Consider the following 23,982-nt stretch of genomic DNA (forward strand, 5'->3'; position numbering starts at 1 on the left):
CAGCAGTGCCTCCTCCATACGTCGGAGGTGAGTGATGTGGGCTGAGCTCCGGCGCATTGATCTGGATAAGCCTGCGTGAGAGATGGGCTGTCTGAGCAGCCTCAGAGTGCCCCTGCTCATGTAACCTGAGAGAGAGAGAGAGAGAGAGAGAGAGAGAGAGAGAGGGAAAAGGAAAGGAGAAGAGAAGAAGAACAGGAGAAAATAGAGCCTGCACACCTGAGCAGTCTGTGGGGAGTGTTGGGTGCGTCTGTTTGGTCTGAGTGCCAAGGCTTCACAACGCTCCATACGGGAAACAGGAGCTCTTTCAGCAGGGAGGTGGTGATGGAGGACGAGAGGGAGGGGAGGCGATGGGACGCGGTGTGTGTGTGTGTGTGTGTGTGTCTGTGTGGGTGAGTATGTGTGGGTGTGTGTGTATGTGGGGGGGCGGGGGTGTGGGGAGAGGCACTGGTGGGCTTTCCAGGAAGGAACCACATGGGATGCTGGGAAGGGTGCAGTCTGGAGAGGGGTCAGGAGCAGCATTGGGTTACATCCTCATCTTCACATCTTAAGACTGATCAAATCAAGCACCCTCCACTGACATCACCTCAGGTGCCGTCGTCATGCTAATCTGCTAATCTGACCCAGAAATCTGATTAAAGAGATTTAATCCTCTGTGCTCATGGGATTGCTGAATAGAAGCAGATCATGACAATTTGACAGAAAGATGACACTATAGGAATAAGGAAAGGCAGGCATACTCGACAGTATTGACAGAAAACCCAGTCAAACCCAAAAAACATTGGGTATTTGTTTTTTTAAGGCAATGCTGGCGCCAGAGGTTTGGTCACTGCGTCACTTGTGCTGGCCTTTGATTCTCACATTGATTTCAGCGGTCGTGGCCTTTCACGAGGTCAGAGTTGGAGTTGTTCCGGAGAGCGCGCTGTGTGTGAGCGAGACACACAGACACACACACACACACACACACACACACACACACATACATACATACATACATACATACATACATACATACATACGCGCACGTGCGCCCATTCCCACACGCTCCCAATCAAAAACAAACCCACTGTTCTCAGGGCCAGCCCAGTTGTGGGACAATAAAGGACATACAACAGCAGGGAGTGGAGAAGAAGAGAAGCGGAAAAAGTAGTAGAGGAGTAGAGAGAGAGAGAGAGAGAGAGTGTGGTGGAGGACTCCGAGGCTTTGAAGCTCCAATCAAAGGCAGCCAAAGCCAACTGATGCCAGTCTGCACATGAAACACAACTCAGAGTGACTCCGCACTCACAGCCACTCCAGTGCACTAGAGAAAGAGAGCGAGAGAAAGAGAGAGAGAGAAGGAGAAAGGGAGAGAGAGAGAGAAAGGGAGAGAGAGAAAGAAGCTGACAAGAGTCATTATCTACGTGTGCATCACATAGAGGCATGTGTGGTGCAGGGCGCATGTCACAAAGCTGGCGCTTGTCACTAACTCATGGAGCCTCACACACCTCATGCTCTTTCATATTCAACCCTGTGTTAAAGGAAGTCTTTCAAGAGATGATATCAATGCCACACTATATCTAAATGGCATGCTATCTTTATCCTTGCGGTTTCTCACACACTCACACACACACACACACACACACACACACACACACACACACACACACACACACACACACACACACACACACACACACACACACACACACACACACACACACACACACACACACACACACACACACACACACACACACACACATAAATGCCACATATCTCTGGGGAAAAGAAACTTAATAAAAAGTATACACAAAGAAATCTATCATTTTGAGTCACGCTACTCCGGCTGTGAACTAATAAGCTGAAAAGCATACAGAGAAAATGGGAGGGAGGGAGATAATGAAGATGGTGAGGCACACACACACAAAATAAAAAAGATATTTCTAATAAATAATATTATTCTAGATTGCCACCTCTCTCTCACACACACACACACAGTGCCTTGTCACCCTTTGATTTATTTTCCCTGTCCAATTATGCACCAAGATACTGTGCTCAATTTCATTTTGGTCCGATAGTGAAAAATATACAACCGTTAGCTCTAGAATACATATTAATAGAGACCTTTAATAAAGCAAACAGGCAGTAATTAATAAAAAAATACCCTCCTTTTTGAAGTGGTGTTTTAAAGGCAGATAAAAGCAACTGGCTGAATTTAAAAGGAGAGCAGAGGAAAGGATGGAAAGATCATAGCAGAGGGAGAGAGAGATAGATGAAGAGTGTGTGGGGGAGATAGAGTGAGGTCGGGTTTTGAAATCCTGGAGACAGATGTGTGCACAGTCAGGGAGAGAGTGCGATATAGACAGGGAGAGAAAGAGTGATAGCCAGTATCTCACCAGTAGAGAGGCAGAGAGAGGGAGGAGGAGACCGAGGGAGAGAGAGAAAGAGAGAGAAAGAGAGAGAGAGAGTGTAGAGCTCTTAGGGGAAAGTGACTTTGGGGATTATCTTCAACTGGATCAATCTAAGATACATGCTCACCAAGAGAACTCAATTGCTGTAATATGACCACTGTATCCTTTTCCTATTAGCCTAAGCATTAATCCCTGACCTGTCTGCCCTCTCTCCCCCCCTCTCTCTCTCTCTCTCTCTCTCTATTGAGGTGGGCTCAGTTCACTCACTGGCAGTGAAGAGTTGCCTGTTAGTGTGCCTAGTACTGATGTCCAGCCGGTCTGATAGCGGCTCTCTGGCCACAGCTCCCCTGGATCCCCTGCCAAGACGGAAGGATGGAAGGGCTCCGTGGCCCCTCCTACCAGTCTGCCGCCTCAGCCGCACTCGTCGTCTGCCTGTGATCAAAGTTTGATCAGGCGAGCTGATTGGCTGTCTTCCCAGTGGGCATTGTGGGCAGGGGCGAGCCTGGCACCGGCGAGCCACAAAACAAGATGGCAGCCATACGGTGGCAGCCCCGCAGACAGCATCCTGCCATCACTGATTTGCTTTACCTAGTTTTCCTTTTTAGATTTCAAAGGGTTCCACTCTGTTTGGTGTGGTGGGTCTCAGGCATGATCAGAGTGGCGGATATGGGAGGCACACAGAGGCTCTGATAGGCTCTCTGGGCTGGTACTAAGAGGGGGGGGGGGGGCTCTGATGGTGGCCCCCAGTGTGGAGCCCTCTCCGCTGGGCTCCAAGCTTTGCCTTCCTCCCCGCTGAGCGGTTGGTCAAGCGCAGCGGCTCCCGGCAGCTTCTCCATCCGCCCGCAGGACGAGGCCTGGCAACGAGCTCCGGAGGGGGCAGTTATCAGCGCTCATCCACCGGCCCCCGCCTGCACCTGCTACTCAACAGGGAGACTGGCCCGGTCGCCACACACACACACACACACACACACACACACACCTCACCTTCCCCTCAGCCCGGTCCTGGCTCTTTACGCTCCACAGAGCAGCACTGAGTAATGGTAACCGGAGCGGGAGGATCTGTATCTCTAAGTGCTCTCCTCTGACGGGTTCTCACTCTATCTCTCCCTAACCCCCAGCCCTCCCCTTCTACCATCATACGCTCTCTCTGTGTCTCTTTCTCTCCTTCTCCTACCTCTCTCCTGTCTTTCTTTCTCTCCCTCCCTCTAACTCTTGCACTCCTCCACTTTTTCGTTCCCCAATCTCTCTCGCGCGCGCTCAGTCTGCGCCTGCCACTCCTTTACTGTGCTCTGCTGCGTTAAGTGTTGATGGTAGCGGCTGGTAAGGGTCCCGAGATCAAACGGCACCTATCAGCAGGTACACACACGCCCAGAGGAAGAGGAGGAAGAGGAGGAGGGGCATGCGCAGCGCAGGAGATGAAGCCTGGCTGTCAGGAGAGCCACAGAGGAAGCGGTTGGCTTGGTCCTCTGCAAAAGGACATGGGCGCCCTTTTAACTACAAACTCAGTTTTGAAATGTAATGCTGGCATCACTTTTCATACTGTAATACTGGTGACGGCAGCCAGTAGTATTCTGGAGGTAATCACGGTTTAATACTGTACATGTGGAACGTAAGCTGAAAATAGGCCACACTCACAAAGCTGAGGGGAAAACAACACGCGGTGAATGACAGCTATGGAGCTATGGAAAGCTGGGGACTACTGCTGCATTTCAACGGCACGCAACGGATTTCTCAGAAATATTTCAAGGCCGGAATGTTTTGTCACTGCCTTTCATCTAGGCCAAGTTGAGCGCTCATGTTTGTTTCTTTACAAGAGTGACTGTGTGTGCATGTACTGTATGTGTGTGTGTGTGTCGATGTGTGTGTGCTTAGTGACGTGCCTGCCCCACCCCCAGCCCTGTTTGGAGGTTCGGCTGTTGCCAAGGTGTCACGTGCCGCTGGCACAGCGGAGGAGCCTCCACCCCGACAGGTGTCAGCTTGATCAAAGCGCGCCGTGCTTCTTTCCCCCCTTCTTCCCTTCTCTCTCTCTCTCTCTTCCTCTCAGTGTTCTTCCCTCTCTTCCGCTTCTTCTTCTCCCTCTTCCTTAATTAGTGTTGCATTTCCCCTCTCTCTCTCTCTCTCTCTCTCTCTCTCTCTCTCTCTCTCTCTTTCGCGCAAGTTTAGCATTCTCCTCTCCCTCCGCGCCCTCTCTCTCACCCCAGCCTTGCTTTACTTTATCATATTGCAATCCATCTATCTGGGAGGGAGCAGGTGCCCCGTGGGACAGCAGCCCATCCGCTTCTGTTTGCCAGCAACAATAGGGGGAGACGCGGCGGCGGCTGGAGTTATTAATCTCGGGCAGACGGCGTGTCCTCGTGCCCGCATACCTTAACTGCCCCCCTCCTCTCCCGCCCTCCTCTTGCCTCCTAATTTGTTCTTGCCCCACTGCCCCTCATTACCTGCCGGGCTGAACCCCTGAGATGCCAGGCTCAGCAATATATATTAAAATCAGGGGCCTGCTTGTCTCGGGCACAATGGAGATATGCCCACCTTTTAATCATAGCTTTCACTCGTGCGGGAGATGCCCTCTCCTGGGCCTATGGTCCGGTCCGGTCCTGTCCTCTCTCTCTCTCTCTCTCTCTCTCTCTCTCTCTCTCTCTCTCTCTCTCTCTCTCTCTCTCTCTTTCTCTCTCTCCCTCTCTCTCTCTTTCTTTCTCTCTCGCTCTGCCCTTCACAGTATCACCATATTTCTATACCTTTTTAATCTCCACCTCCCCCTGCTTTCCTCCCTCTCTCTCTCTCCCTCCCTCTCTCGGACGTCTCTCACTCCCAGCAGTCCTGCTGATGAATGGGTCAGCGCTGGCATCCTGATGCCCGCCAGCCAGAGGCGCAGCCCGAGCTCTCCAAAGCTCTCCAGGATCACGAGGGGGAATGAGATTAATTAATCCTGCAGTTTGGGGAGTCTGACATAGTGGGTGCCTCGTGTGTGTGTGTGTGTGTCTGTGTGTGTGTGTGTGTGTGTGTGTCTGTCTGTGTGTGTGTGTGTGTGTGTAGTTTGGGGGTGCTGATGAACTCTTTAAATAAACGCCACATGGGTAAAGGTAGGAGCAGCCTGAGGCAGGGCAATTGAGACTGTCCTTGACCTCCCATACACACACCCATACACACACACACACACACACACACACACACACACACACACACCAGTGCATGCACAAACCCAAAGGGTAATGATTTTTCAGGGGAGACTTGTAAAGCAGGGGGGCCGGGGAGTGGACGTCCACTCTGGAGACCACGGCGCTGTTTGGCCGAGCCGTGCGTGAAATGAGGCGGGCGGCGCGGCGTGGTGCAGCGCTGGCAAAGGCATAGCCCTATGTTTAGAGCGTCCCCCTGCCCTTCAGCTGCCCGCCCGCCTGCGCTGTGCCCTTCCCTCCCTGCCTCTGCCGCTGCGCGCGGAGCGGGTGGAGGAGAACGCAGCGTGCCACCATCTGTGGCGATGGCGGGGAGTGGGGAGTAAAAAACGCCCGGGGTGATTTCTCTCGTCAGGTGCGCAAACACAGACGTCAGCCATGAACCTTGCTTAAGGATGCCCTGGCGACATTAACTACGGGCGAGAAGGACTCCTCGCTCTGGGATTATTACTCATTTAGCAGCTGAGCCTGAGTGGGTGTGGGGGGGGGGGGGGTACGATCACGATGAGAGACTCATTAAAAGTACCACACAAAACCTGATGCACTCCGACTCCTGAAATATCAGCCCGTCGCCGTCCTCTCTAAATGTGGTGGGCTCGCGGAGCAGCCGAAGGAAGCTGGATCGGATCGCAGTGGGGATGATCCCAGGAGACCCAGCAGGAGCCGCACGAAATGGGGGAAAAGTATGGAAAACAGGGAGAATAAGAGGGGGATGGAGGAATCAGTCTGCCATCACCATGGAGAAGAGGGAGTGACCCACATAGAGCATCCGGGAATAGCAACAGGGTGGAGGAGAGGGAGAGGGAGAGGGAGACAGCGAGGGGGGAAGGGGAGGTAAGGTAAGCTCACCGAAGGTTTCTCCTTCAGAGCCGCCTCTCCTGGGCATTCTCCCACAATACCTGAACTAACTCTATCCAGACCAAAACGGATGGTGGAGGCCAGACTTCGTTCCGCGCGGGCAGTGCTGCGTTCACGGGCCACATCACATTCGCATGGCGGTACGCGTCTTTGCGGCTATTAGTTACAGAACTAAATAGCACCTTTCATGGCCTGGAGTTCTCTCTATTAGCATAACGAGTTAATTAGCACTATCCATTACACAGGTGTGACATGCTCATCAATCTGGGGGGAACGGATCTAAGTCAAATATAGCGCGGAGACAAAGCACACCTGAGCGGATTTCTACAGCTCATCCATCCCTGACCGTGTAAACCACTGCGTGGGTATTTGCAGCGCAGTGAGCTTGGTGCAGGGGAGGAGAGATACTCATGAATCACTTTCCCTGGAAGCAAGATCATTCAAAACATTTGCCTAACCTTTAATCATTTCACAGAGGCTGCAATCAAAGCAACATTTGACACAGGCGTAAGAAAAATACTACTACTGCTGCCATTTCTCTTACAGAATCTCATATAAAATCAACTGCAAAAACAACTGCGGTAATAGAGTAAGCAACATACACAGGCAAATCATTTCTTTAAAGAGCATAAAGACATAAACAACAATGAAACAGCTGGGGCCTGTACTACGAAGGGAGCTTAACCTACCCAGATGTGACCCAGAGTTACTTTGTTAAACCGGGGTTGACAAAACCTGGTTATCATAAGTGGTGTTAATCGGTACTACGATGCTGATTAAGAAGCTGATTTGTTGAGCCGGGGTTAACCTAATTGGAGTTTGTGCGCGTTCACATAAAAGGGGCGGGTTGCAGCGCAAGTCACCACTTTCAATGATGACGCGATCACCTTATTTTACGGACGAGGAATGCACAATTATTGTGACAAGTTACGAGGAATTAAAACTCACTCTACGACAAAAATCAAATATACGTCGGCAGCAAACAAAGCAAGACAAGGCTGTTGGCAACGTATTGCAGATCAGGTAGCCTAAATACCTAAAAGTAAAGTTTTATTTCCACATGTTCTTCAAATATGTGTTACGGGGGATTAATAGCTTGCGGAATGTCTGAAATGAGTTGAAATAATGAAATTGTCTATTTTGAGTTCATAGAAAGGCCTACAGATGCAACACAATTCAGAAGTGGGCATATAGATTACAGTAATAAGGATAAGTGAATGTTTAAGTAGCCCCCATTGACTGATTTAGTGTATGCCTAATCCTGTGAACATTTCAGATGCAACACGATTGCCAAACGCACATGGCAGCAGGTGAAAATGAAACACAAAAACATTATTCAGAATAGTAGGTTTATATAGTTATAGCTTGCATTAATATTTCTTAATTATGAAAACATGTAGGCCTAGTATGCTTATAGCCTTCACTTGGCCTCTGTTTTACAGCTAACAACAAAAAGGTGTCTTTGAACACTACTGTAGGAGGAAAGGCACCAGAGTGTTTTACAGTAGCAGAGGAGTTGGTCATAGCAAATAATAATGGAAGGCCGATTATGGAAGGGGTTGAGGGAGGCATTCGGTCGGATTCTGGTGCTGTGGAAATGTGTAGCCTTTATGTGCAGGGTACAGTAATATGACATTCAATTCAACAAGTTTGTTAAAATGGTGATTTTAATTTATTAGGCCTACTGTAGGCTGTCCGATTTATTTTTGGCTATTCTTGCTCAGATGTTCAGCATACTGTAGGCCTATGTCCGATTTATTTTTGGACATAGCCTACAGTATTCTTGCTCAGATGTTCAGCATCACCGATGGAATACATGAATGTCCACGTAAGGGCATTGCTATGACAGGTGACATTAAAGAAGTCTGCCTAGATCATCTGACAAAGATAACGAATTCCCTCGGCTGACAATCTATATCTTCATAGAGAATATCGCCCGGGTAGCCTATATATATTTTCTGGCGGTCTCTAAAACCCCTCGCCCTGCGAAGAGAGCCCCTCACGATTTGCGCTCCAATGTCGTATGGATCATCCAGGTACACCGACATTGTCTTGGGAGAAATTGTTAGTGGAGAGGTGGTACTTATAAAGGGTGTGGTTAACGGAAACCTCGGGTTAACCAAGAACATAACCTGCTCGGAGCAGGTTTGAGATGCAGTGTAACTTGCCATGGCACCATACCTCGGTTAAAACTTATCCACCTTTCGTAGTACGGGTTAATCGGGAAGTTACGCCACACGTGATCAAGTTACTCTCAAAGTTACCCAGATAAGCCAGTAACCCCGCTTCGTAGTACATGCCCCAGGTTGGAGTAAGCAGAAACAAAGATTTGCACTACACTGGAGATTTAACAGTCGGCCTTGAATTAGAGTCTGTGTCTGATATTGATAAAGAAAAGGAAAACTGCCCCTATGGGAATGAATAGGAGTCACTAGATCTGTCACTAGTATTGACAGTTGTATAATTGGATTTATAAAATTCAATGGAACAAAGTCTTCTTTTTTCTCGCCTCTGAGTGATTTTTTTCCCCTTCAACTCCCATCCTTATCTGCACCCTTCTGTTGGCTGGCACTGTGCTTCAACAGTATTTCCTTTGGAATAAAAGCAAGAATGTGCACACACACAGAGAAAAGAAAGGTCATCTTGTCCTATAATGAAAAATGACACAGAGTACAGCTACTCGGCTCCTTATTGTGCGCCACAGCCATGGGGCTTTTCATAGTGAGGCCACAGCGCTGGGGTGGAGCGCGTTGGAGAGACTTCAGAAAGTGAACCTTTATCAAATATGAATGCACAAGGTGAGCAGAGTGCCCACATACTTTGCAGGGTCTGTTGGAGTTGGGCAAGGCAAGGTGAGACCACACAGTACAGCTAAGGGTTCGGTGAATAAGAAGTTTCCTTTTTTTTTTTCTCCTGGAGAAGTGAGCTAGCCATCTGCTCTGATCTCTGCTAAGACACTGGAAATAGTTCTCATCACGAACGTGTCAGAAATGTCACTCTGACATCCATAGATTGTCTTTTCTTTCCAATCAATGTGTCCACTGATGGTCAGAGTGTTGTGACAGCTGTGTTTCTGCTGTTCAGATGGACGTGGGTGGAGATGTCTGTGCTGGATCTGGACAGCAGCGCTCCCACCTGTGGCCCCGAGGGGCTCTGGCCCTGACGTCAGCACCTTCAGGTGTGGCCTTCCTCCGGCCGGGCTGGACCACACCGCACGCACTGCCTGGACAGGCCGGGGGCCGGCGGCCCACATTCACCTGACCCATTTGTGATGGTGAACGCAGCGGAGAACAGACAGTCCAGCCATTAGCTGCCAGAGACCGACAGCTCTCCAAGGGGAAGCAGGAGGCTGTTAGCACTTAGAGGCACAACCATCAGCCAACCAGGCTACACATAGGGGCTGCCCCAGACAGCCCTGGCTCTGTAGGTCCAGCACGAGGTGAGGGGTTCTTCAAATAACAATACAAGCCAGTCTGGGCACCAGCGTCCAGGGAGGGCCGGTGTCCTGGGACTGTTCTAGTGCATCATCAAGCTACAGTACAAACAAACACCGCTGCTGCAGGAGTCAACGAAGGCTACTTACGCAGTGTGACTGGCTCCAGACTGTTTAAGCTGTTTGCAGACAAGCAAAGTCGCAGCGGCAGCAGCAGAGGCCCCTCTGCCAGCCACAGGAAATATCAGTCACGTCCAAATCTACTTGGCCCATGCGCTGCTATTCTTAGCCGTCCCTGTCACAGCTATTTTCTGGCGCTGAGGCTTCAGCGATACAGGCTGTCCCCTTTTCTGTTCTTATTTTTGCGGTGGCGGTGGGGGCGGGGCGGGGGGGGGGGTTGACAGTTGATGTTGAGAGAAGGGAGGGCGGCTAGGGCGTCTGTTAGGGAGACACCTCTCAGTTTAACTCAGGGATGAGGGCGGAGAAGTGACTCACAAACTCAAGAGGAGACAGAGGAGAGGAGGAGAGAAACTTCTCTCCCTTCACTTTCTATGTCACTCTTTGTTTTGTTTTTACCCTTCCAAAAAATTGAGGAGAGAGAGGGAGAAAGAGAGAGAGATCTGATAGAATATTTATCATTCCAGTCAACTGTGCGTGTCAAAATCAGTACCTCTCTAGCATTAAAAGGGCTGAGGAGCGAGATGAAAAGAAAGGGAGTGTGGGGGAGAGGAAGACTGGGAGAGAGAGGTATGTGCATGCATGGAGCAGAGAGGTGGAGACCTTGGGAAGAGTGCAGAGACAGCAGACAAGAAATCACACGCTTAGGGGAGTGATTAGAAGGGAGAGGTAGAAAGTAAAGAGAGAGATAGAGTGAAACAAAGTCAAAGAGAACAAGAAACTTCAGCAGGTGAGAGTGCACAGAGAGGTGCGCCGCCTGAGAGACTTACAGGGTTTGGGTTCGAGTCGGGGGGGAAGACAGAACAAAAAGGACCCAACCCAACCCAACGCTGCTGCACTAGCACCATCACCATCACCAGCACCAGCCTGTGACTGGAGCTGCTGTCCATGGTGCTGAATGCTTGTCTGTGAGGCAGAGAGCCTTCAGCGAGCGGTCAGATCTGCCATAGTCTCCCGTGTGTGTGGGCAGAGAGACACAGGAGCGTGTGACAGCCCCCACCACACACAGAGCGCTCTGTGGTGACAGTGTGTTTAAAACACAGCAGCCTCAGGAGAGCACCACAGACATGTAGACAGCCCGGTACACACCAGCAGCAGCAGCCAGGCAGCCACTCTACACAGAGAGTGACACACACACACACACACACCAGCAGCAGCCAGGCAGCCACTCTACACAGAGAGTGACACACACACACACACACACACACACACCAGCAGCAGCCAGGCAGCCACTCTACACAGAGGCCCACATGTCACGTATGAAGCCCAGCTCGTTTTAAAGCCCAGGGAATGAGAGTGTGTGTGTGTGTGTGTGGGGGGAGTGTGTGTGTGAGTGTGTGTGTGTGTGTGTATATATGAGTGTGTGTGTGTGTGTGTGTGTGTGGGGAGTGTGTATGTGAGTGTGTGTGTGTGTGTGTATATGAGTGAGTGTGTGTGTGTGTGTGTGTGTGTGTGTGTGTGTGTGTGTGTGTGTTGGTCCTGAGACGTAAAAGACGCATGCCTCGGCGGGGTGCCAGAAGTTCATGGCCCAGCAGGGGGGCAGCTCGGGGCTGCCAGCGGCATTTCACGCCTGGCTTGTGCCATGTGCTCCACGGGCCACGGACCTCACAGTCACACTGACATTCAAACACACACACACACACACATGCAGACATACATGCACACACAGTCCAATACAATCCGCTCAGATATAGAGTGCATGTGCGCACACACACACACACACATACTTAAATGCAAACACTCCAACACAATCAGCTCAGAGATACAGTGCACACACACACACACACACACACACACACACACACACACACACACACACACACACAACCAGACTCTGAGATACAAAGACTGCAGTAAGGCACTGTCACCCTGAGTGAAGAAGCTCCTCTAGAAGCTGAGCTACAGGGCTTCTCCCTGCTGCAGGGGGCTGGATCAGCTCAAGGCTCTTATCCAGGCCAGGCTCCAGGCTCCAGGGCTGGGAGGCAGCCACTCGCCCGTGCAGAATCTCAGCTCTCGAAGAGCAGCAGCCCCATGACCCTTGGATGAACTCTGCCCCAACATGAAGTGAAGAGTCTGTTTAATTTTTTACAATCTGACACTTACACCCTAAATTCATTCTCCATTATAAATGGAATCTAGAACTTAATATAAAAAAAAAAACGTCCCCTCTTCCAGTGGCTTCTCATGGTTAGAGCTGGCAAAGACGATAAATAATATCAAACAAATTTTAGCTCAAATCTTTGTGCTATTCACGAGGCACAAATCCTCCTCAGGTACACGATCATAACACCTGATGTGACAAATCCCATCATGAGAGGAACAGGCACTGAACAACACTGCTGCACATCCTGACCAATCAGACTTCAGCAACACTCTAACACAGCTCTTTGTTAGCATAGTCCTGCATGGTCCAATGAAACGGCGCGTTATTGCTCCACATCCTCTCCAATGCCACAGACAGGCGCTTGAACGAGGCTCACCTGCGTGCCAGCCAGACACACTCACCAGCAGACAAACTGATGAGCTCCCAAAACGGGACCACAGAAGCAACGGCAGCACCACGCGGGATCCTCTCATTCCCAGTCCCAGATGAAGAAATCAAACAAACGCAAGCGCCACCTCACCAAGGCTCCAGCCTCTCGCCGCCCCGACATCAAAGGCCTCCGCTGCGCCCTAATGCACAGGCACGACACAGCATCTCCTCTGACACCTCGGAAGCGTGGCGTATTGCGGGACGGACGGCCACAAAGGTCCTGCTTCTAATAACCCCCGACATCAAAGGAGGCGCGCGCGCGGAGAGGAGGTGTTTAATCAGGGAGGGAGAGGGGCCCGTGGAGCCCGAGCAGGTCTGTCCCTTCAAAGGGAGCAGCAGCGACAGCCGAGCCCAGCTGCTCTAATGAAGCCGGATGAGGGGCTGCTCTTCTGAGATGAGCGCGCGACACTGAGGATGTGTACGTACGTGTACACGCACGCACGCACACACACACACACACACACACACACACACACACACACACACACACACACACACACACACACACACACACACACACACACACACACACACACACACACACACACACACACACACACACACACACTGCAGGACTCACACACACCAGCATGTTCATGCACACACATCTGTGAACACATGCAGGCATACAACGTGCAAACACATGAAAAATGTATCCACATACAAAGAGCATACGTCCACACAGACTCAATTACCAACCAACACGCACCAGCGAATGCATACCACACACACAGAGAGCATAAACATAAACAATAATGTGCAGTGTGCACACACACACACACATGTGCGTGCTTGTTTGTGTGTGTGTATGCATGTGTGTGTGTATGTGTGTGTGTGTGTGTGTGTGTGTGGTGGATCCTCCAAAGATGACTCTCCCCCTTATGGTGTGAGAGGGTCTTGTGTGCGGGCGGAGCCGGGGGAGAGGACACAGAGCGATTGGTAGAGGGGAGTAGAGAGGAGCGCTGGCGTGTGAGAGAGTGAGTGAGTGAGTGAGGAGCGAGTAGGTTGTGTAATTATGTGGCTTGGCTTTGATCCAGTCCGCCGAGCCGCCCTGATCCGGCCACCTGTTGGCATCCTGAGCTGTCTGAGGCCTTTTAATTAGACCACTGAGCCAGCGTGCAGAGGACACACACACACACAGACATTTTAATGAATTCACTCACTCCGACCACACACAACACACACAAACACAAACACACACCTACAGCCACGCCCAATCAGCCCAAAAGACATTCAGACATCCCTATAAAAACCCGTAGAGGTGTTGCAAGGACCATATTTAAAGCTCCTTTAACTAGGGCATCTGATTTGACAGACACACACAGACGCTCTCACACACACACACACACACACACACAAGCACACAGCCCTCTGCTTTGCGATAATTCCACGTTGCTAGTTGGCCTTAATTCACCTCATCTTGCAGGCCCAGAGTGAAATGTTGAGTCATCTATCTGTGCAGAGGAGCCTCACTGCTGCTCTGCATACGTACAGGGGGACAGGGGGATGGCATACAGGGGGTTGGCATACAGGGGGTTGGCATACAGGGGGTTGGCATACAGGGGGATGGCATACAGGGGGTTGGCATACAGGGGGATGGCGTACGGGGGGTTGGCGTACGGGGGGTTGGCGTACGGGGGGTTGGCGTACGGGGGGTTGGCGTACGGTTGGCGCCTCTAAAGCCCAGAAGGAGTCGTCCTCATGCGCCTCATCTGCCCCTGCTGCCGCCACCGGGGAGGAGACACCACCCCACTGACTGACTGGCTGACTGACAGCTAGCTAGTGCAAGGGAACCAGCGGGAGAGCCCTCGCAAACGCGCACACACACACGCAGAATGTACACAGGAAAGCACTGTTCCCAGAGGCCCTGAGGTGCTGACTTTTCACACACACACACACACACACACACACACACACACACACACACAGTGGCTTTTGAGAAAACCGAGGCTGCAGTAACACACTCTATGACAATGTCCTGAAAAATGACAATTTCAGAGCTGCGTTTCTTCCCGTCCTGGTTCTGGGGGTGGTCAGACGAAGCCTTCTTTACGCTTCACCCCTCCTGCCCCCCATCCATCTTTGCTACTGTTTCTCTGTGACACTGTCTTGTTACAGTGGTTTCCTCAATGTGGATTCAAGGTGGGACCTTTTCTCAGTTATTATAGCTCTGCTACCCATTACATTGGCCCTTTCCAACCCCACAGCATGCAGTGGGATAGAGTGGGACATGTCGTTGCTGTGATGAATGCAAGAACATCAGAGAACATCAGAGAGACTCACACAAACAGCAAACATACAAGGCACTTACTGTACAATATCCCCATTCAGACAGCACCACACGACCACACGCGCAGCAAACAGGCATCATCACTTATAGGGAAAATCAACACACAGGCTACTGTGTTTCCTGTTCCTCAAGGTTACCCTCCTGTCCCTCTAATGAGCAGGGAGCTGATGGAGCGAAATGCAACGAGGAGGGAGGGAAGGAGGAGGAGGTGGAGAGAGAGAGAGAGAGAAAGAAAAGTAGAGGATGAGTGCACAGCGTTGATGGGCCCAGAGAGAAACTGACAGGAGGAGATGGCCAGAGCTGTTAGCGCAGCACCAGTGCTTATGTCAGCGGCCTGCTCCAGCACACACACTTACTGACCCAACCCATATGACACACAGACAGCCTGAGAGAGAGAGAGGGAGAGGGAGGATGTATGGTGGGGATTAGAAGGAAAGAGAGAGAGAGGGATGAAGACAGAAAAAGGTGATGAGAATAAAGAAAAGCACTATGGAAGAGAAGGAGTGATATGGAAGACAAGAGGTGATATGGAAGAGAAGGAATGATATGGAAGAGAAGAGAAGGAGTGATATGGAAGAGAAGGAGTGATATGGAAGAGAAGAGAAGGAGTGATATGGAAGAGAAGGAGTGATAAGGAGTGATATGGAAGAGGAGGAGTGATATGGAGGGTACTGGAAGCAGGTGTAGGTGCTGTTAAGCAGTGGGGGAGTGAGAGATCTCTGAAGGAGAGGAAGAACAGAGAGAAGAAAAGCAGAGGGAGGGAAGGAAGGAGAGAGCTCCAACAGCCTTGCGGTGCTCATCTTTAAAGCTGAGGAGACCCTTAGAGACATCCATGTGTGTGTGTGTGTGTGTGTGTGTATGCTGTATGTGAGTGAGGGAGAATGTGTGTGTGTTTGTGTGTTGGTATGTGTGTGTGTGAGTGTGTGAGTGAGTGAGATCTGAGCGTGTAGTGTGTCTGACAGGAGTTCCTGGAACTGGACCAGCTGCTGGACGTCTCCAACAGGAAAGAGAAGCGGCGAGCAGCATCAGCTAGAGAGAGCCTTTGGCTGCACCACTCATCCTCTCCTTTTATCCCACACTCACACTCCTCCTTCCCTCCCTCTCTTCCTCCGCCTAGCTCCGTCTCTCCCCCTCCATCCCCGTCACCCCTTCCCCTCTCTCCCTCCCTCCCTCTTTCACTCTCTCTACAAAGAACATCTCTCTTTGCTTCATTACCACACACACTGGTATGGGGAAGTAATATGTAAGACAATGAAAATGAGGGGGAATGAAACAGGAACTTGGGTTCGATAATTTGTCCTCATTATTGCACAGGCAGAAAAAAAACCCAGTGACCACGGCAACATGTAATACAGCAAAGGCAAATCGATATCCCTGTGCCAATGGATTGTGTGTAGGTCTCCACGGCAGCTAATGATGATAAGGAGGGTAAGGATGACACCCACGCAATTGACCAAATACGCCATTAGAGGCCATTAGTGCCATCTGGACACACAAGCGCACACACACACACACACAGTAGTACCTATGTGTAATGATCATACCGTACATGTTCCCACTCATAAGGTAGCACACATTCTCTCTCAGGGCCTCGATTATTCCTTTTCCATTCCACTGTTTCTGCACCCACAGCATTCTGCTCCTGCCCTGTCCTGCCCCATCCTATCCTATCCTGTGCTGTGCTCTTGTCCCTGGTGGGTGAGCTGGGGGTGGGGTCCAGCAGGGGCTAAAGAAAGGGCGGAGTACAGGGGGAGAGCTCAACTGAGCTGCTGGGGCTGTGGACTGGTCCTGGTGGAGCTCTGTTGCAAGCGCACGCAATAACAGCATATGGAGTGCAGTTCCTCTACGGTCTGGGGGAATGTTGGCCATGTTATACTCACACATAAAAACACACAGACACACACACAAATGCACACACACACATACACACACACTTAAACAAACCAAACACACACGCAATACCACACATAGGGCTGTATTTTGCACAGTGGCGCATGGCGTAAAACTCGTTTTCCACCCGCGCAAAGTTTAATTCGGTATTTTGCATGTTTATTTTTGAAACAATACGCCCAGTGGTGTGGCAATTAATAACCTAGGGAGTGGCCTGGCGAATCAGGTCAGAAGTCTATGGCGAGTTGTTTATGTTATTTTAAGAGCGCATTGTCAACAGTCATATTGGCAAGTGCACGCACCATCCTTCTATCATTCATGAACGCACACCAGCGCACGTCCATGCAAAACATTACAAATTGCACGATTACAATGGGAAACATAATTAGAATAAAGATATTACGAAATACTGTACATCTCATGATGAGTAGTTATTCACCATCATTTGCAAATTGGTAATGACGGTTAAAAGTGATTAGGGGAGAGGCGAGAGACACGTATGGAGCACAGCTGAAGACGCACTGTCACGAGATATAAGCAACTCCTCTGCAGGATAAATGTTGTTTTGTTCAGTCATCTGAGCAATATTTGGGTGTTGCTTTTTTCAGCCTATGTTTTCAATGGTAACCCATCGTCAGTCAATAGTGAAAGTAACTGCATAGGACTGTCTTGTCGTTGACTAACACCTTGGTGAAGTTAGTTTCACTTAATAGACGAATAATAGACGAGTGCAAATGTGTGAAGGCTATGCTAGGTTTTAGTAAAGCATGGTTTAGTGGAATGACTATTCCATACGGTCTCGCAAGCAGCCTCCTTCAAATGCGCCGTTGAATGTCCAAATACCGATGCATTTATTTGACGCGCGCAATTGCACCGTTAAAGGGAATGACAGATGTCATGCTCATTGGTTTAAATGATGTTACGCCCCAAACACACCCGTATGACTGATTAAAAAACCTAGGAACACCTTGTTGCGCCATGCGCTCAACGTTTGATAACGAAACCCCTCCCAATGTGGACTGGACATCCTACTAAATTTGAATAAGCTTTTGACGAGTGACGATGCGCTTTAGAATGTCATGATAGGGCCCATAGAGATTTTCTTTTGATGTTTCTCTATCTCACTGCTTTATGAAACATACAATCACATACAGTAAAAGCGTGCGTGCGCACACATATACACAAAAAATCTCCCTCAAAGAAACAAACATAAATAGATTCTCTCTCTCGTTCTCCTTCTCGCTCTCCCTCAATCACAAAGAGACACACACAGATGTAGTTTTTCGCCAAGGACTCCCCTGGCACAGAGACTCTGATGCACTATAATGGGCTTTGATTAGTGGCAGGAGGTTCTGGCCAAACGTGTCCCTAATGAGACAGCGTTGTGCCGGGGACACGCGCCGCTACGAGCACTCACCCCCCCACCCCACCCCACCCCCTCCACCCCGGCCGCCTCATCCGTCATTCCCTCCATCCGCTCCCACCTTCCCGTCCTCCGCCCGAGGAGAAAAAAGCCCCTACGCTTCTCCAAATGAAGAGCTGCCTGCTGCCTGCTTGTTTGTTCCACAGACTGCGGGCCAATCAGCCGGGAAGGTGTTTGTTGCCGTGATCCGCGACGCGAGAAGACTGCAATGAGGAATAATGAAGTGTGTTTGAAAAGCAGCGCAGCATGGAGGGGGTTGCAGAGTGAACCCCGACACACCTCTGGGATCAGATGTACACACACATACACATGCATACAGCGCAGCTAGCACATCTGAGTGACAGCATTCATGTGATGTTTGTGTCGTGTCGTGTCATGTCACGTTTCTATGGCACTGCTGTCCACTGGGACGCCGAGACAAACACCTCCTCCAGAAACTGGGAACATGCGGGGGGGGGGGGGTTCACATTGAATTTCAATGCACACCAATCAGACAGTTTTAATGTTTCTGTTTTAATAAAAGAAAATAGGTTCCTTGAACGTACATAGCTAAAGCACCACTAGGAAATGTTCCAAACCCAGGGCAGAAGGTAGAATAGAGAAATTAGACGGTTAGGCACTAGATGAAAGGCCTCGTGAGATTGCCATGTTTTGACATGATGAGTTTTGCATCATTCCAGGGAATTGACTGCAATCAGACTATGCATATGAGATTTCATGTGGCTCCAGGCATTCTCTTACCTGTAGGGCGCAGCTCATATCGTATTCCCACATTAGGCCTATTTCTTATTCCACTCGCATGGGGGAATACGAGAGATGGTGCGGAGAATTCATTACGTTTAATGACGGAATAACCCTCTGATTCTGTCTTGAGTCATTACTCTGCATAGAATCTGTCCCTTCCGACACAGTCCTCTATTATCATGTCTTGTTAACTTCCCTGTTTTATGAGTATGGCTACTATGCTTATGTCTGGTAATGATTGCTTTTCACAAGTTCATCAGCTCTATTTTTGCCTAACTGGTAACGGTGACGTTCGGTCTAAAATAGCCATGCAGTCATCCAGCAACCATCTGAGAGTTTGGGGAGAGAATGAGGAATAAATTAAGTCATGAACAGTCTATTTAGGAACATTTTCATTTTCAACACTAAAAATATTCATAATGCTTTTGAAAAGCAGAGCACAAGGGCAAATGCTGTCAAGGGACCAGGAGCTGGTGCTGTATATGGAGCTGTAGAGACGCTCTGGGACTCAAGGTCACCGTCGTGCCTGATGCAGTGATACTAACACAATTAAAATGACAATGGCACAAGTGTTTGCTTACGACCAGCATGGAGTCTTTGTGGCAGATTTTTAAAAGTGTTATCTCACACACACACACACACACAGTGTGCACTGCCCACGCACAGACACAGGCACCACCTCTACCTCAAACACCACAGCTTGGGTCCGTGTGTGTGTGTGTGACAGAAAGAGAGAGAGAGACAAAGAGACAGAGAGAGGGGAGAGTCTGTTTCTGTGTGAGTGTGTGTGTGTGTGTGTGTGTGTGTGTGTGTGTGCGCATGTCAGAGAAAGAGCGAGTGATAATAAGTGTAAAGAAAGGCTCTGTGTGTGTGTATTTGTGTTTGTGTGCTTGTGTGAGAGAGAGGGCCAGAGAGAGAGCGAGAGAGAGAAAGTGAAGGGGAGGGCCAGACAGATGGAGAGGGCTGTGCGGGGGGCAGCTCTGGGTGAGAGATGGAAGCGCTCCTCATCACACCTCCAAAGTGGAAATCCCTCTGTCCACATGAGACTGAGCGAGGAGAGGCTGATAGAGAGAACGAAGGAAAGAAATGGCAAAGATGGCCCAGGGAGACCCGTGTCAGAGCCAAAGTGAAGGACAGGAGCCATTTTAACCTTCCCGCAAGGCAAAGCCACAGCCTTGCTCTACGCAGCCACAGCCTTGCTCTACGCAGCCACATGTCACAGATTCTCTCCGTAGCGCACTTCCTGGCGTGAGACATGTCGTAACAGGGCAGCCAAGTGCAGAGGACGAGAATGAACGCGCTCGCTCGCGAAAAGTACGAAAGTAAGTCCAGTGATTAAAACTGCATGAACCCGTGAACTCTCCCTGACTTCCCATATCGCTGGGATGCCCACCAGGGCATGCAAATCAGAACCACGCGCGCGCACTCAGACAAACAGGACACGGCTGCCAGATGAAGGGAAATCAGAGTTGACCTAAGAAATGCATACCAACTCTCTCTCACACTCACACACACACACACACACACACACACACACACACACACACACACACACACACACACACACACACACACACACACACACACACACACACACACACACACACACACACACACACACACACACACACACACACACACACACACACACACACACACACACACACAGAGAGAGAGAGAGAGAGAGACAGAGAGAGAGAGCACAGAGAGGTCAAAAAAGACAGGAATACATGCATGTAGCCCAGACCAAGAAGAGCAAGCATCTTGTCTGCAGTGTCTGTATTGCACAGTCCAATATAACCTACATAGTGTGGGTGAGACAGCACTGCTCAGCAACTCTGGGAAAATGACACTGTTGTTTGAACAGAGGATCCAAACATGGACCTGTCTGAACTCTCTAATCCAGGCACCCCTGTGCAGCTGCAGAGCAGATCAATCCCACAGACAGCCAGCAGATCATGTCAGATAAGGAAACACTGAAGAGCTTGACAAAAACAGCGAGAGTGACTGAGCCTGTAGGAAGAGTGGCGCTATTATATGGATTTTATAGTGTATAGCTGAAATGAAATCCTTCAGAAATCTAAAACACAACCCACAATGTGTAAAGCTTCAGCAAAGACTGACACAGGTCTTGAGTTTAATCTCCTGATGAGTGACTGAAGTGACTCTCTGCACGAGTAGCACCTGAATCAGCCTGGCTGGGAGGTCCTCCAACACCTCCAACACCTCCCCAGTGGCTCCCTATAGGAGGTGGGTTAGTCAGCTCCCACGTGGGGGGCCTCATTGGGAGGAAGATCCCACAGCATGTATGGCATCGTGGGCAAGCAGCAGAGGAGGTAGAAGCTCGTCGTAACATAAACAGGGGGGCAATCCTGACCACCTCCTTACACGGTAGAATCTGCGTTGTGCCATTGTCCTGCACCACACCGAGGCCTGGTCAACCGCCTCAGCATCTTCCTCTCCCACCTCTCAGTGAGTCCCAGCACCTCCATGGAAACCCAGCCCAGCCTCCTGCCGGCTCCCGCTGGGAAGTGAGCGGAAGAGGGCCAGCCCATGAGGTAATCCCTGGTGCTGAGCTCCGGATCCCGCGGTTCTGCCGCCCCCGCTCTCTCCCCCTCTTGATCTCCTCCTGCGCCTCCTGCGTCTCCTCTCTTACTCATCCCTCACCTGCTGGCTTCAGAGGAGAGGGGATATCGATGGAAATCTCTAATGGTGAGGTTAAGCTGGAGGTTAAGTCAAGCATACTCAGTCTGAGCTCTCTTAGTCTGCCAACTCACTCACTTAGGGTGGGCTCACAGTGTGGTGTGTATGTGGTGTGTGTGTGTGTGTGTGTGTATGTGGGTGGTGTGTGTGTACTGTATGTGCACAGTGAGTGTGGGTGGTGTGTGCGCACAGTGAGCGTTCAGGGGGAGCGCTCATTTATTCAGTGTCTCTGCTTCATCTCGCTAGAAAGAGTGCTCATCTGAGGGCCCGCCGAGTGCCATCTCCTCTAATAGCAGGAAAACGCTTTTTTCAATCCATTGATTTCTCGCTGTGGTGGATCTCAGCCACGAGGGGGGCCCGGGTGGGGTGGGGTGGGGTGGGGTGGGGTGTTGCGCCGGGCAGCGGAGAGCGAGAGGAAGGGGCTGCTCCTCACCCTCTCATCCATCAGTGTGATCCATGGACACTGACAGACACATGGAGGGGTGGAGGACAGAGAAAAGATGGAGAGGAAGCGAGTGATTGAGCGCGGCGGAGCACTGCCTCCATCCCCCACTTAGCTGCTGGTGTCCTGGGGACGAGGAGCGGGATGGTGGGGATGACGGGAGGGGGGTAGATGGGGTTCAACTGGGAGCACTGGGGACACACGCCCATCAGCCCAGCCAAGCACGCAGCCCTCCCACTCTCCGCCCTCGTCCTGCATCCCACAATGTCCTGTTCCAAACCCCGGGGCGGTCCGTCCGGCAATCCAACTTACACACTCACCTGCTGGGCCGACATGCCCCTGCTGCTGAATTATTCACGCGGTCACTCCATGGGACGAGGGAGTCGCACACCTCGAGTCTAATGGGGATGAGGGCAGGGGGGTCACTCTGCTGTTTTAAGCAGCTGGAGACCTGACAAAGCCCATCTGTTAGGTGCATCTCCCCAAATCTCAGAGCCGCTCTCCACGGAAATGGCTTCTCAAAATCTGTTCTGAGTGCGATATGGACTCTGACCGCAGGTGAGCGTAGGTGTTGGTCAAGTACGCTTGACCCCTTTGCACCTAGCGCCGCCCACACGCTGTGCCCGAAAGAGAGCAGCCTTTCACTGCCTCTCACGATCTCTTTTCATCCCTCTCTCCCTCTCTCCCTCTCTCCCTCGCTCTCTCTCTCTCGCTCGCTCGCTCGCTCTCGCGCTCTCTCAGTCACCTCCCAGGCCTCTGACATGGCCATGTTTGGGTGGCTGACTTCATGGGTTGCGTAAGCTGCTCAATAATGCAGCGGCTGGCCCCGATGAAAAATGCATCCCCTGGCCTTTAAACACGCAGGCAGGGCAGAGGCGGCAGCCTGGGGAGGTGAGATGACAAACCCTGACACGGGGGGAGAGAGGCCAAAAGGTGAGAGCGCTGAGCAGACACCTCTTACCATCACGTACGGGCCGGGAGCGGGGGGAAAAGAAAGAAGGGTAAAAAAAGATGGCAAAACAGAAGGCTCATGGCAGCCATTTAACATGCATTAATTTTGCATGGGATTTGTAGTTGGGATTTGACAGGAGGTAACAGACGGCCTGGAAGGCTGAAGAGGGGGCGGTCAGAGAGCAGCGGCTTTCAATTATGGAATGAGCCCTCCTGGCACGGCCACACACGGGCTTTATATGGACAGCCCTACAGCTGAACCCTCACACTTCTGCTCACCTCGTCTGCAAATACACATCTCACCCAATTCAACTCACTGACCAATATTGCACAGAATGAGATGGGTGCTCAGTGAAGACAGCTGTAGTTAAAAAAGGACTACTACAATTCCTATGAAAAATCCGCATGATGATGGAAGCGCTTTCATTACTCTGGTTGAGGCACAGATTGTCTTTCTGCTGATTTGTCAGATGGGTAATATAAGACATTTTCATCGCATTCCTATTGATTAATGAACACGGTAAAAAATCTGATTATTTACAGTATTATGTCTTGCAGTCCCCGGACACATCATCGGTTACTGTAAAAACCCTCCATAAATACATCCTCCAGGCTCTGTTTTAGGTCAGATAAGGAAACATCAATTGATGGATTTGTTCTCCTCCTTCATTTCCTGTCTTCCATGGTTGCTGTTCGTCGTTCTCTATAGCTCCCATTCTTTCTGCATTTGGCCGACATAAGGATGCTATATTAGCTATAAAGCCTCCCGGTTTCCCTTCACAAACAGAAATGTTTGGCCATAAATCAAAACGGCGAAATTACAGGACAGTATCTCTGCTCCACCTCCTAGGTCCTTCAAAACATAATCATTCCTAGTTTGCCACTGGCCTCTTTCCATGCACTCCAAACAATGGCTGCAAAGGAGGGGAGGGCGCCAGTTGATGGTAATGACTGTGTTTCTGCAGATGAAATTGAAAGTCC

The 23,982-nt window shown here is 50.5% G+C and overlaps 1 protein-coding gene across 1 annotated transcript in view; it reads right to left on the reverse strand.

The window, feature by feature from the left end:
- Positions 1 to 23,982, reverse strand: part of gpc3 (glypican 3) — a 98,834-nt gene that overhangs the window by 57,824 nt on the left and 17,028 nt on the right. The gene's annotated exons all lie outside the window — the stretch shown is intronic.

Source organism: Alosa pseudoharengus, unplaced genomic scaffold (assembly GCF_046254945.1).
Source record: "Alosa pseudoharengus isolate Yale_2024_CS ecotype anadromous, Long Island Sound unplaced genomic scaffold, YU_APseudo_1.1 YU_APseudo_1.1_scf_19, whole genome shotgun sequence".
Lineage (NCBI taxonomy): Eukaryota > Metazoa > Chordata > Actinopteri > Clupeiformes > Clupeidae > Alosa > Alosa pseudoharengus.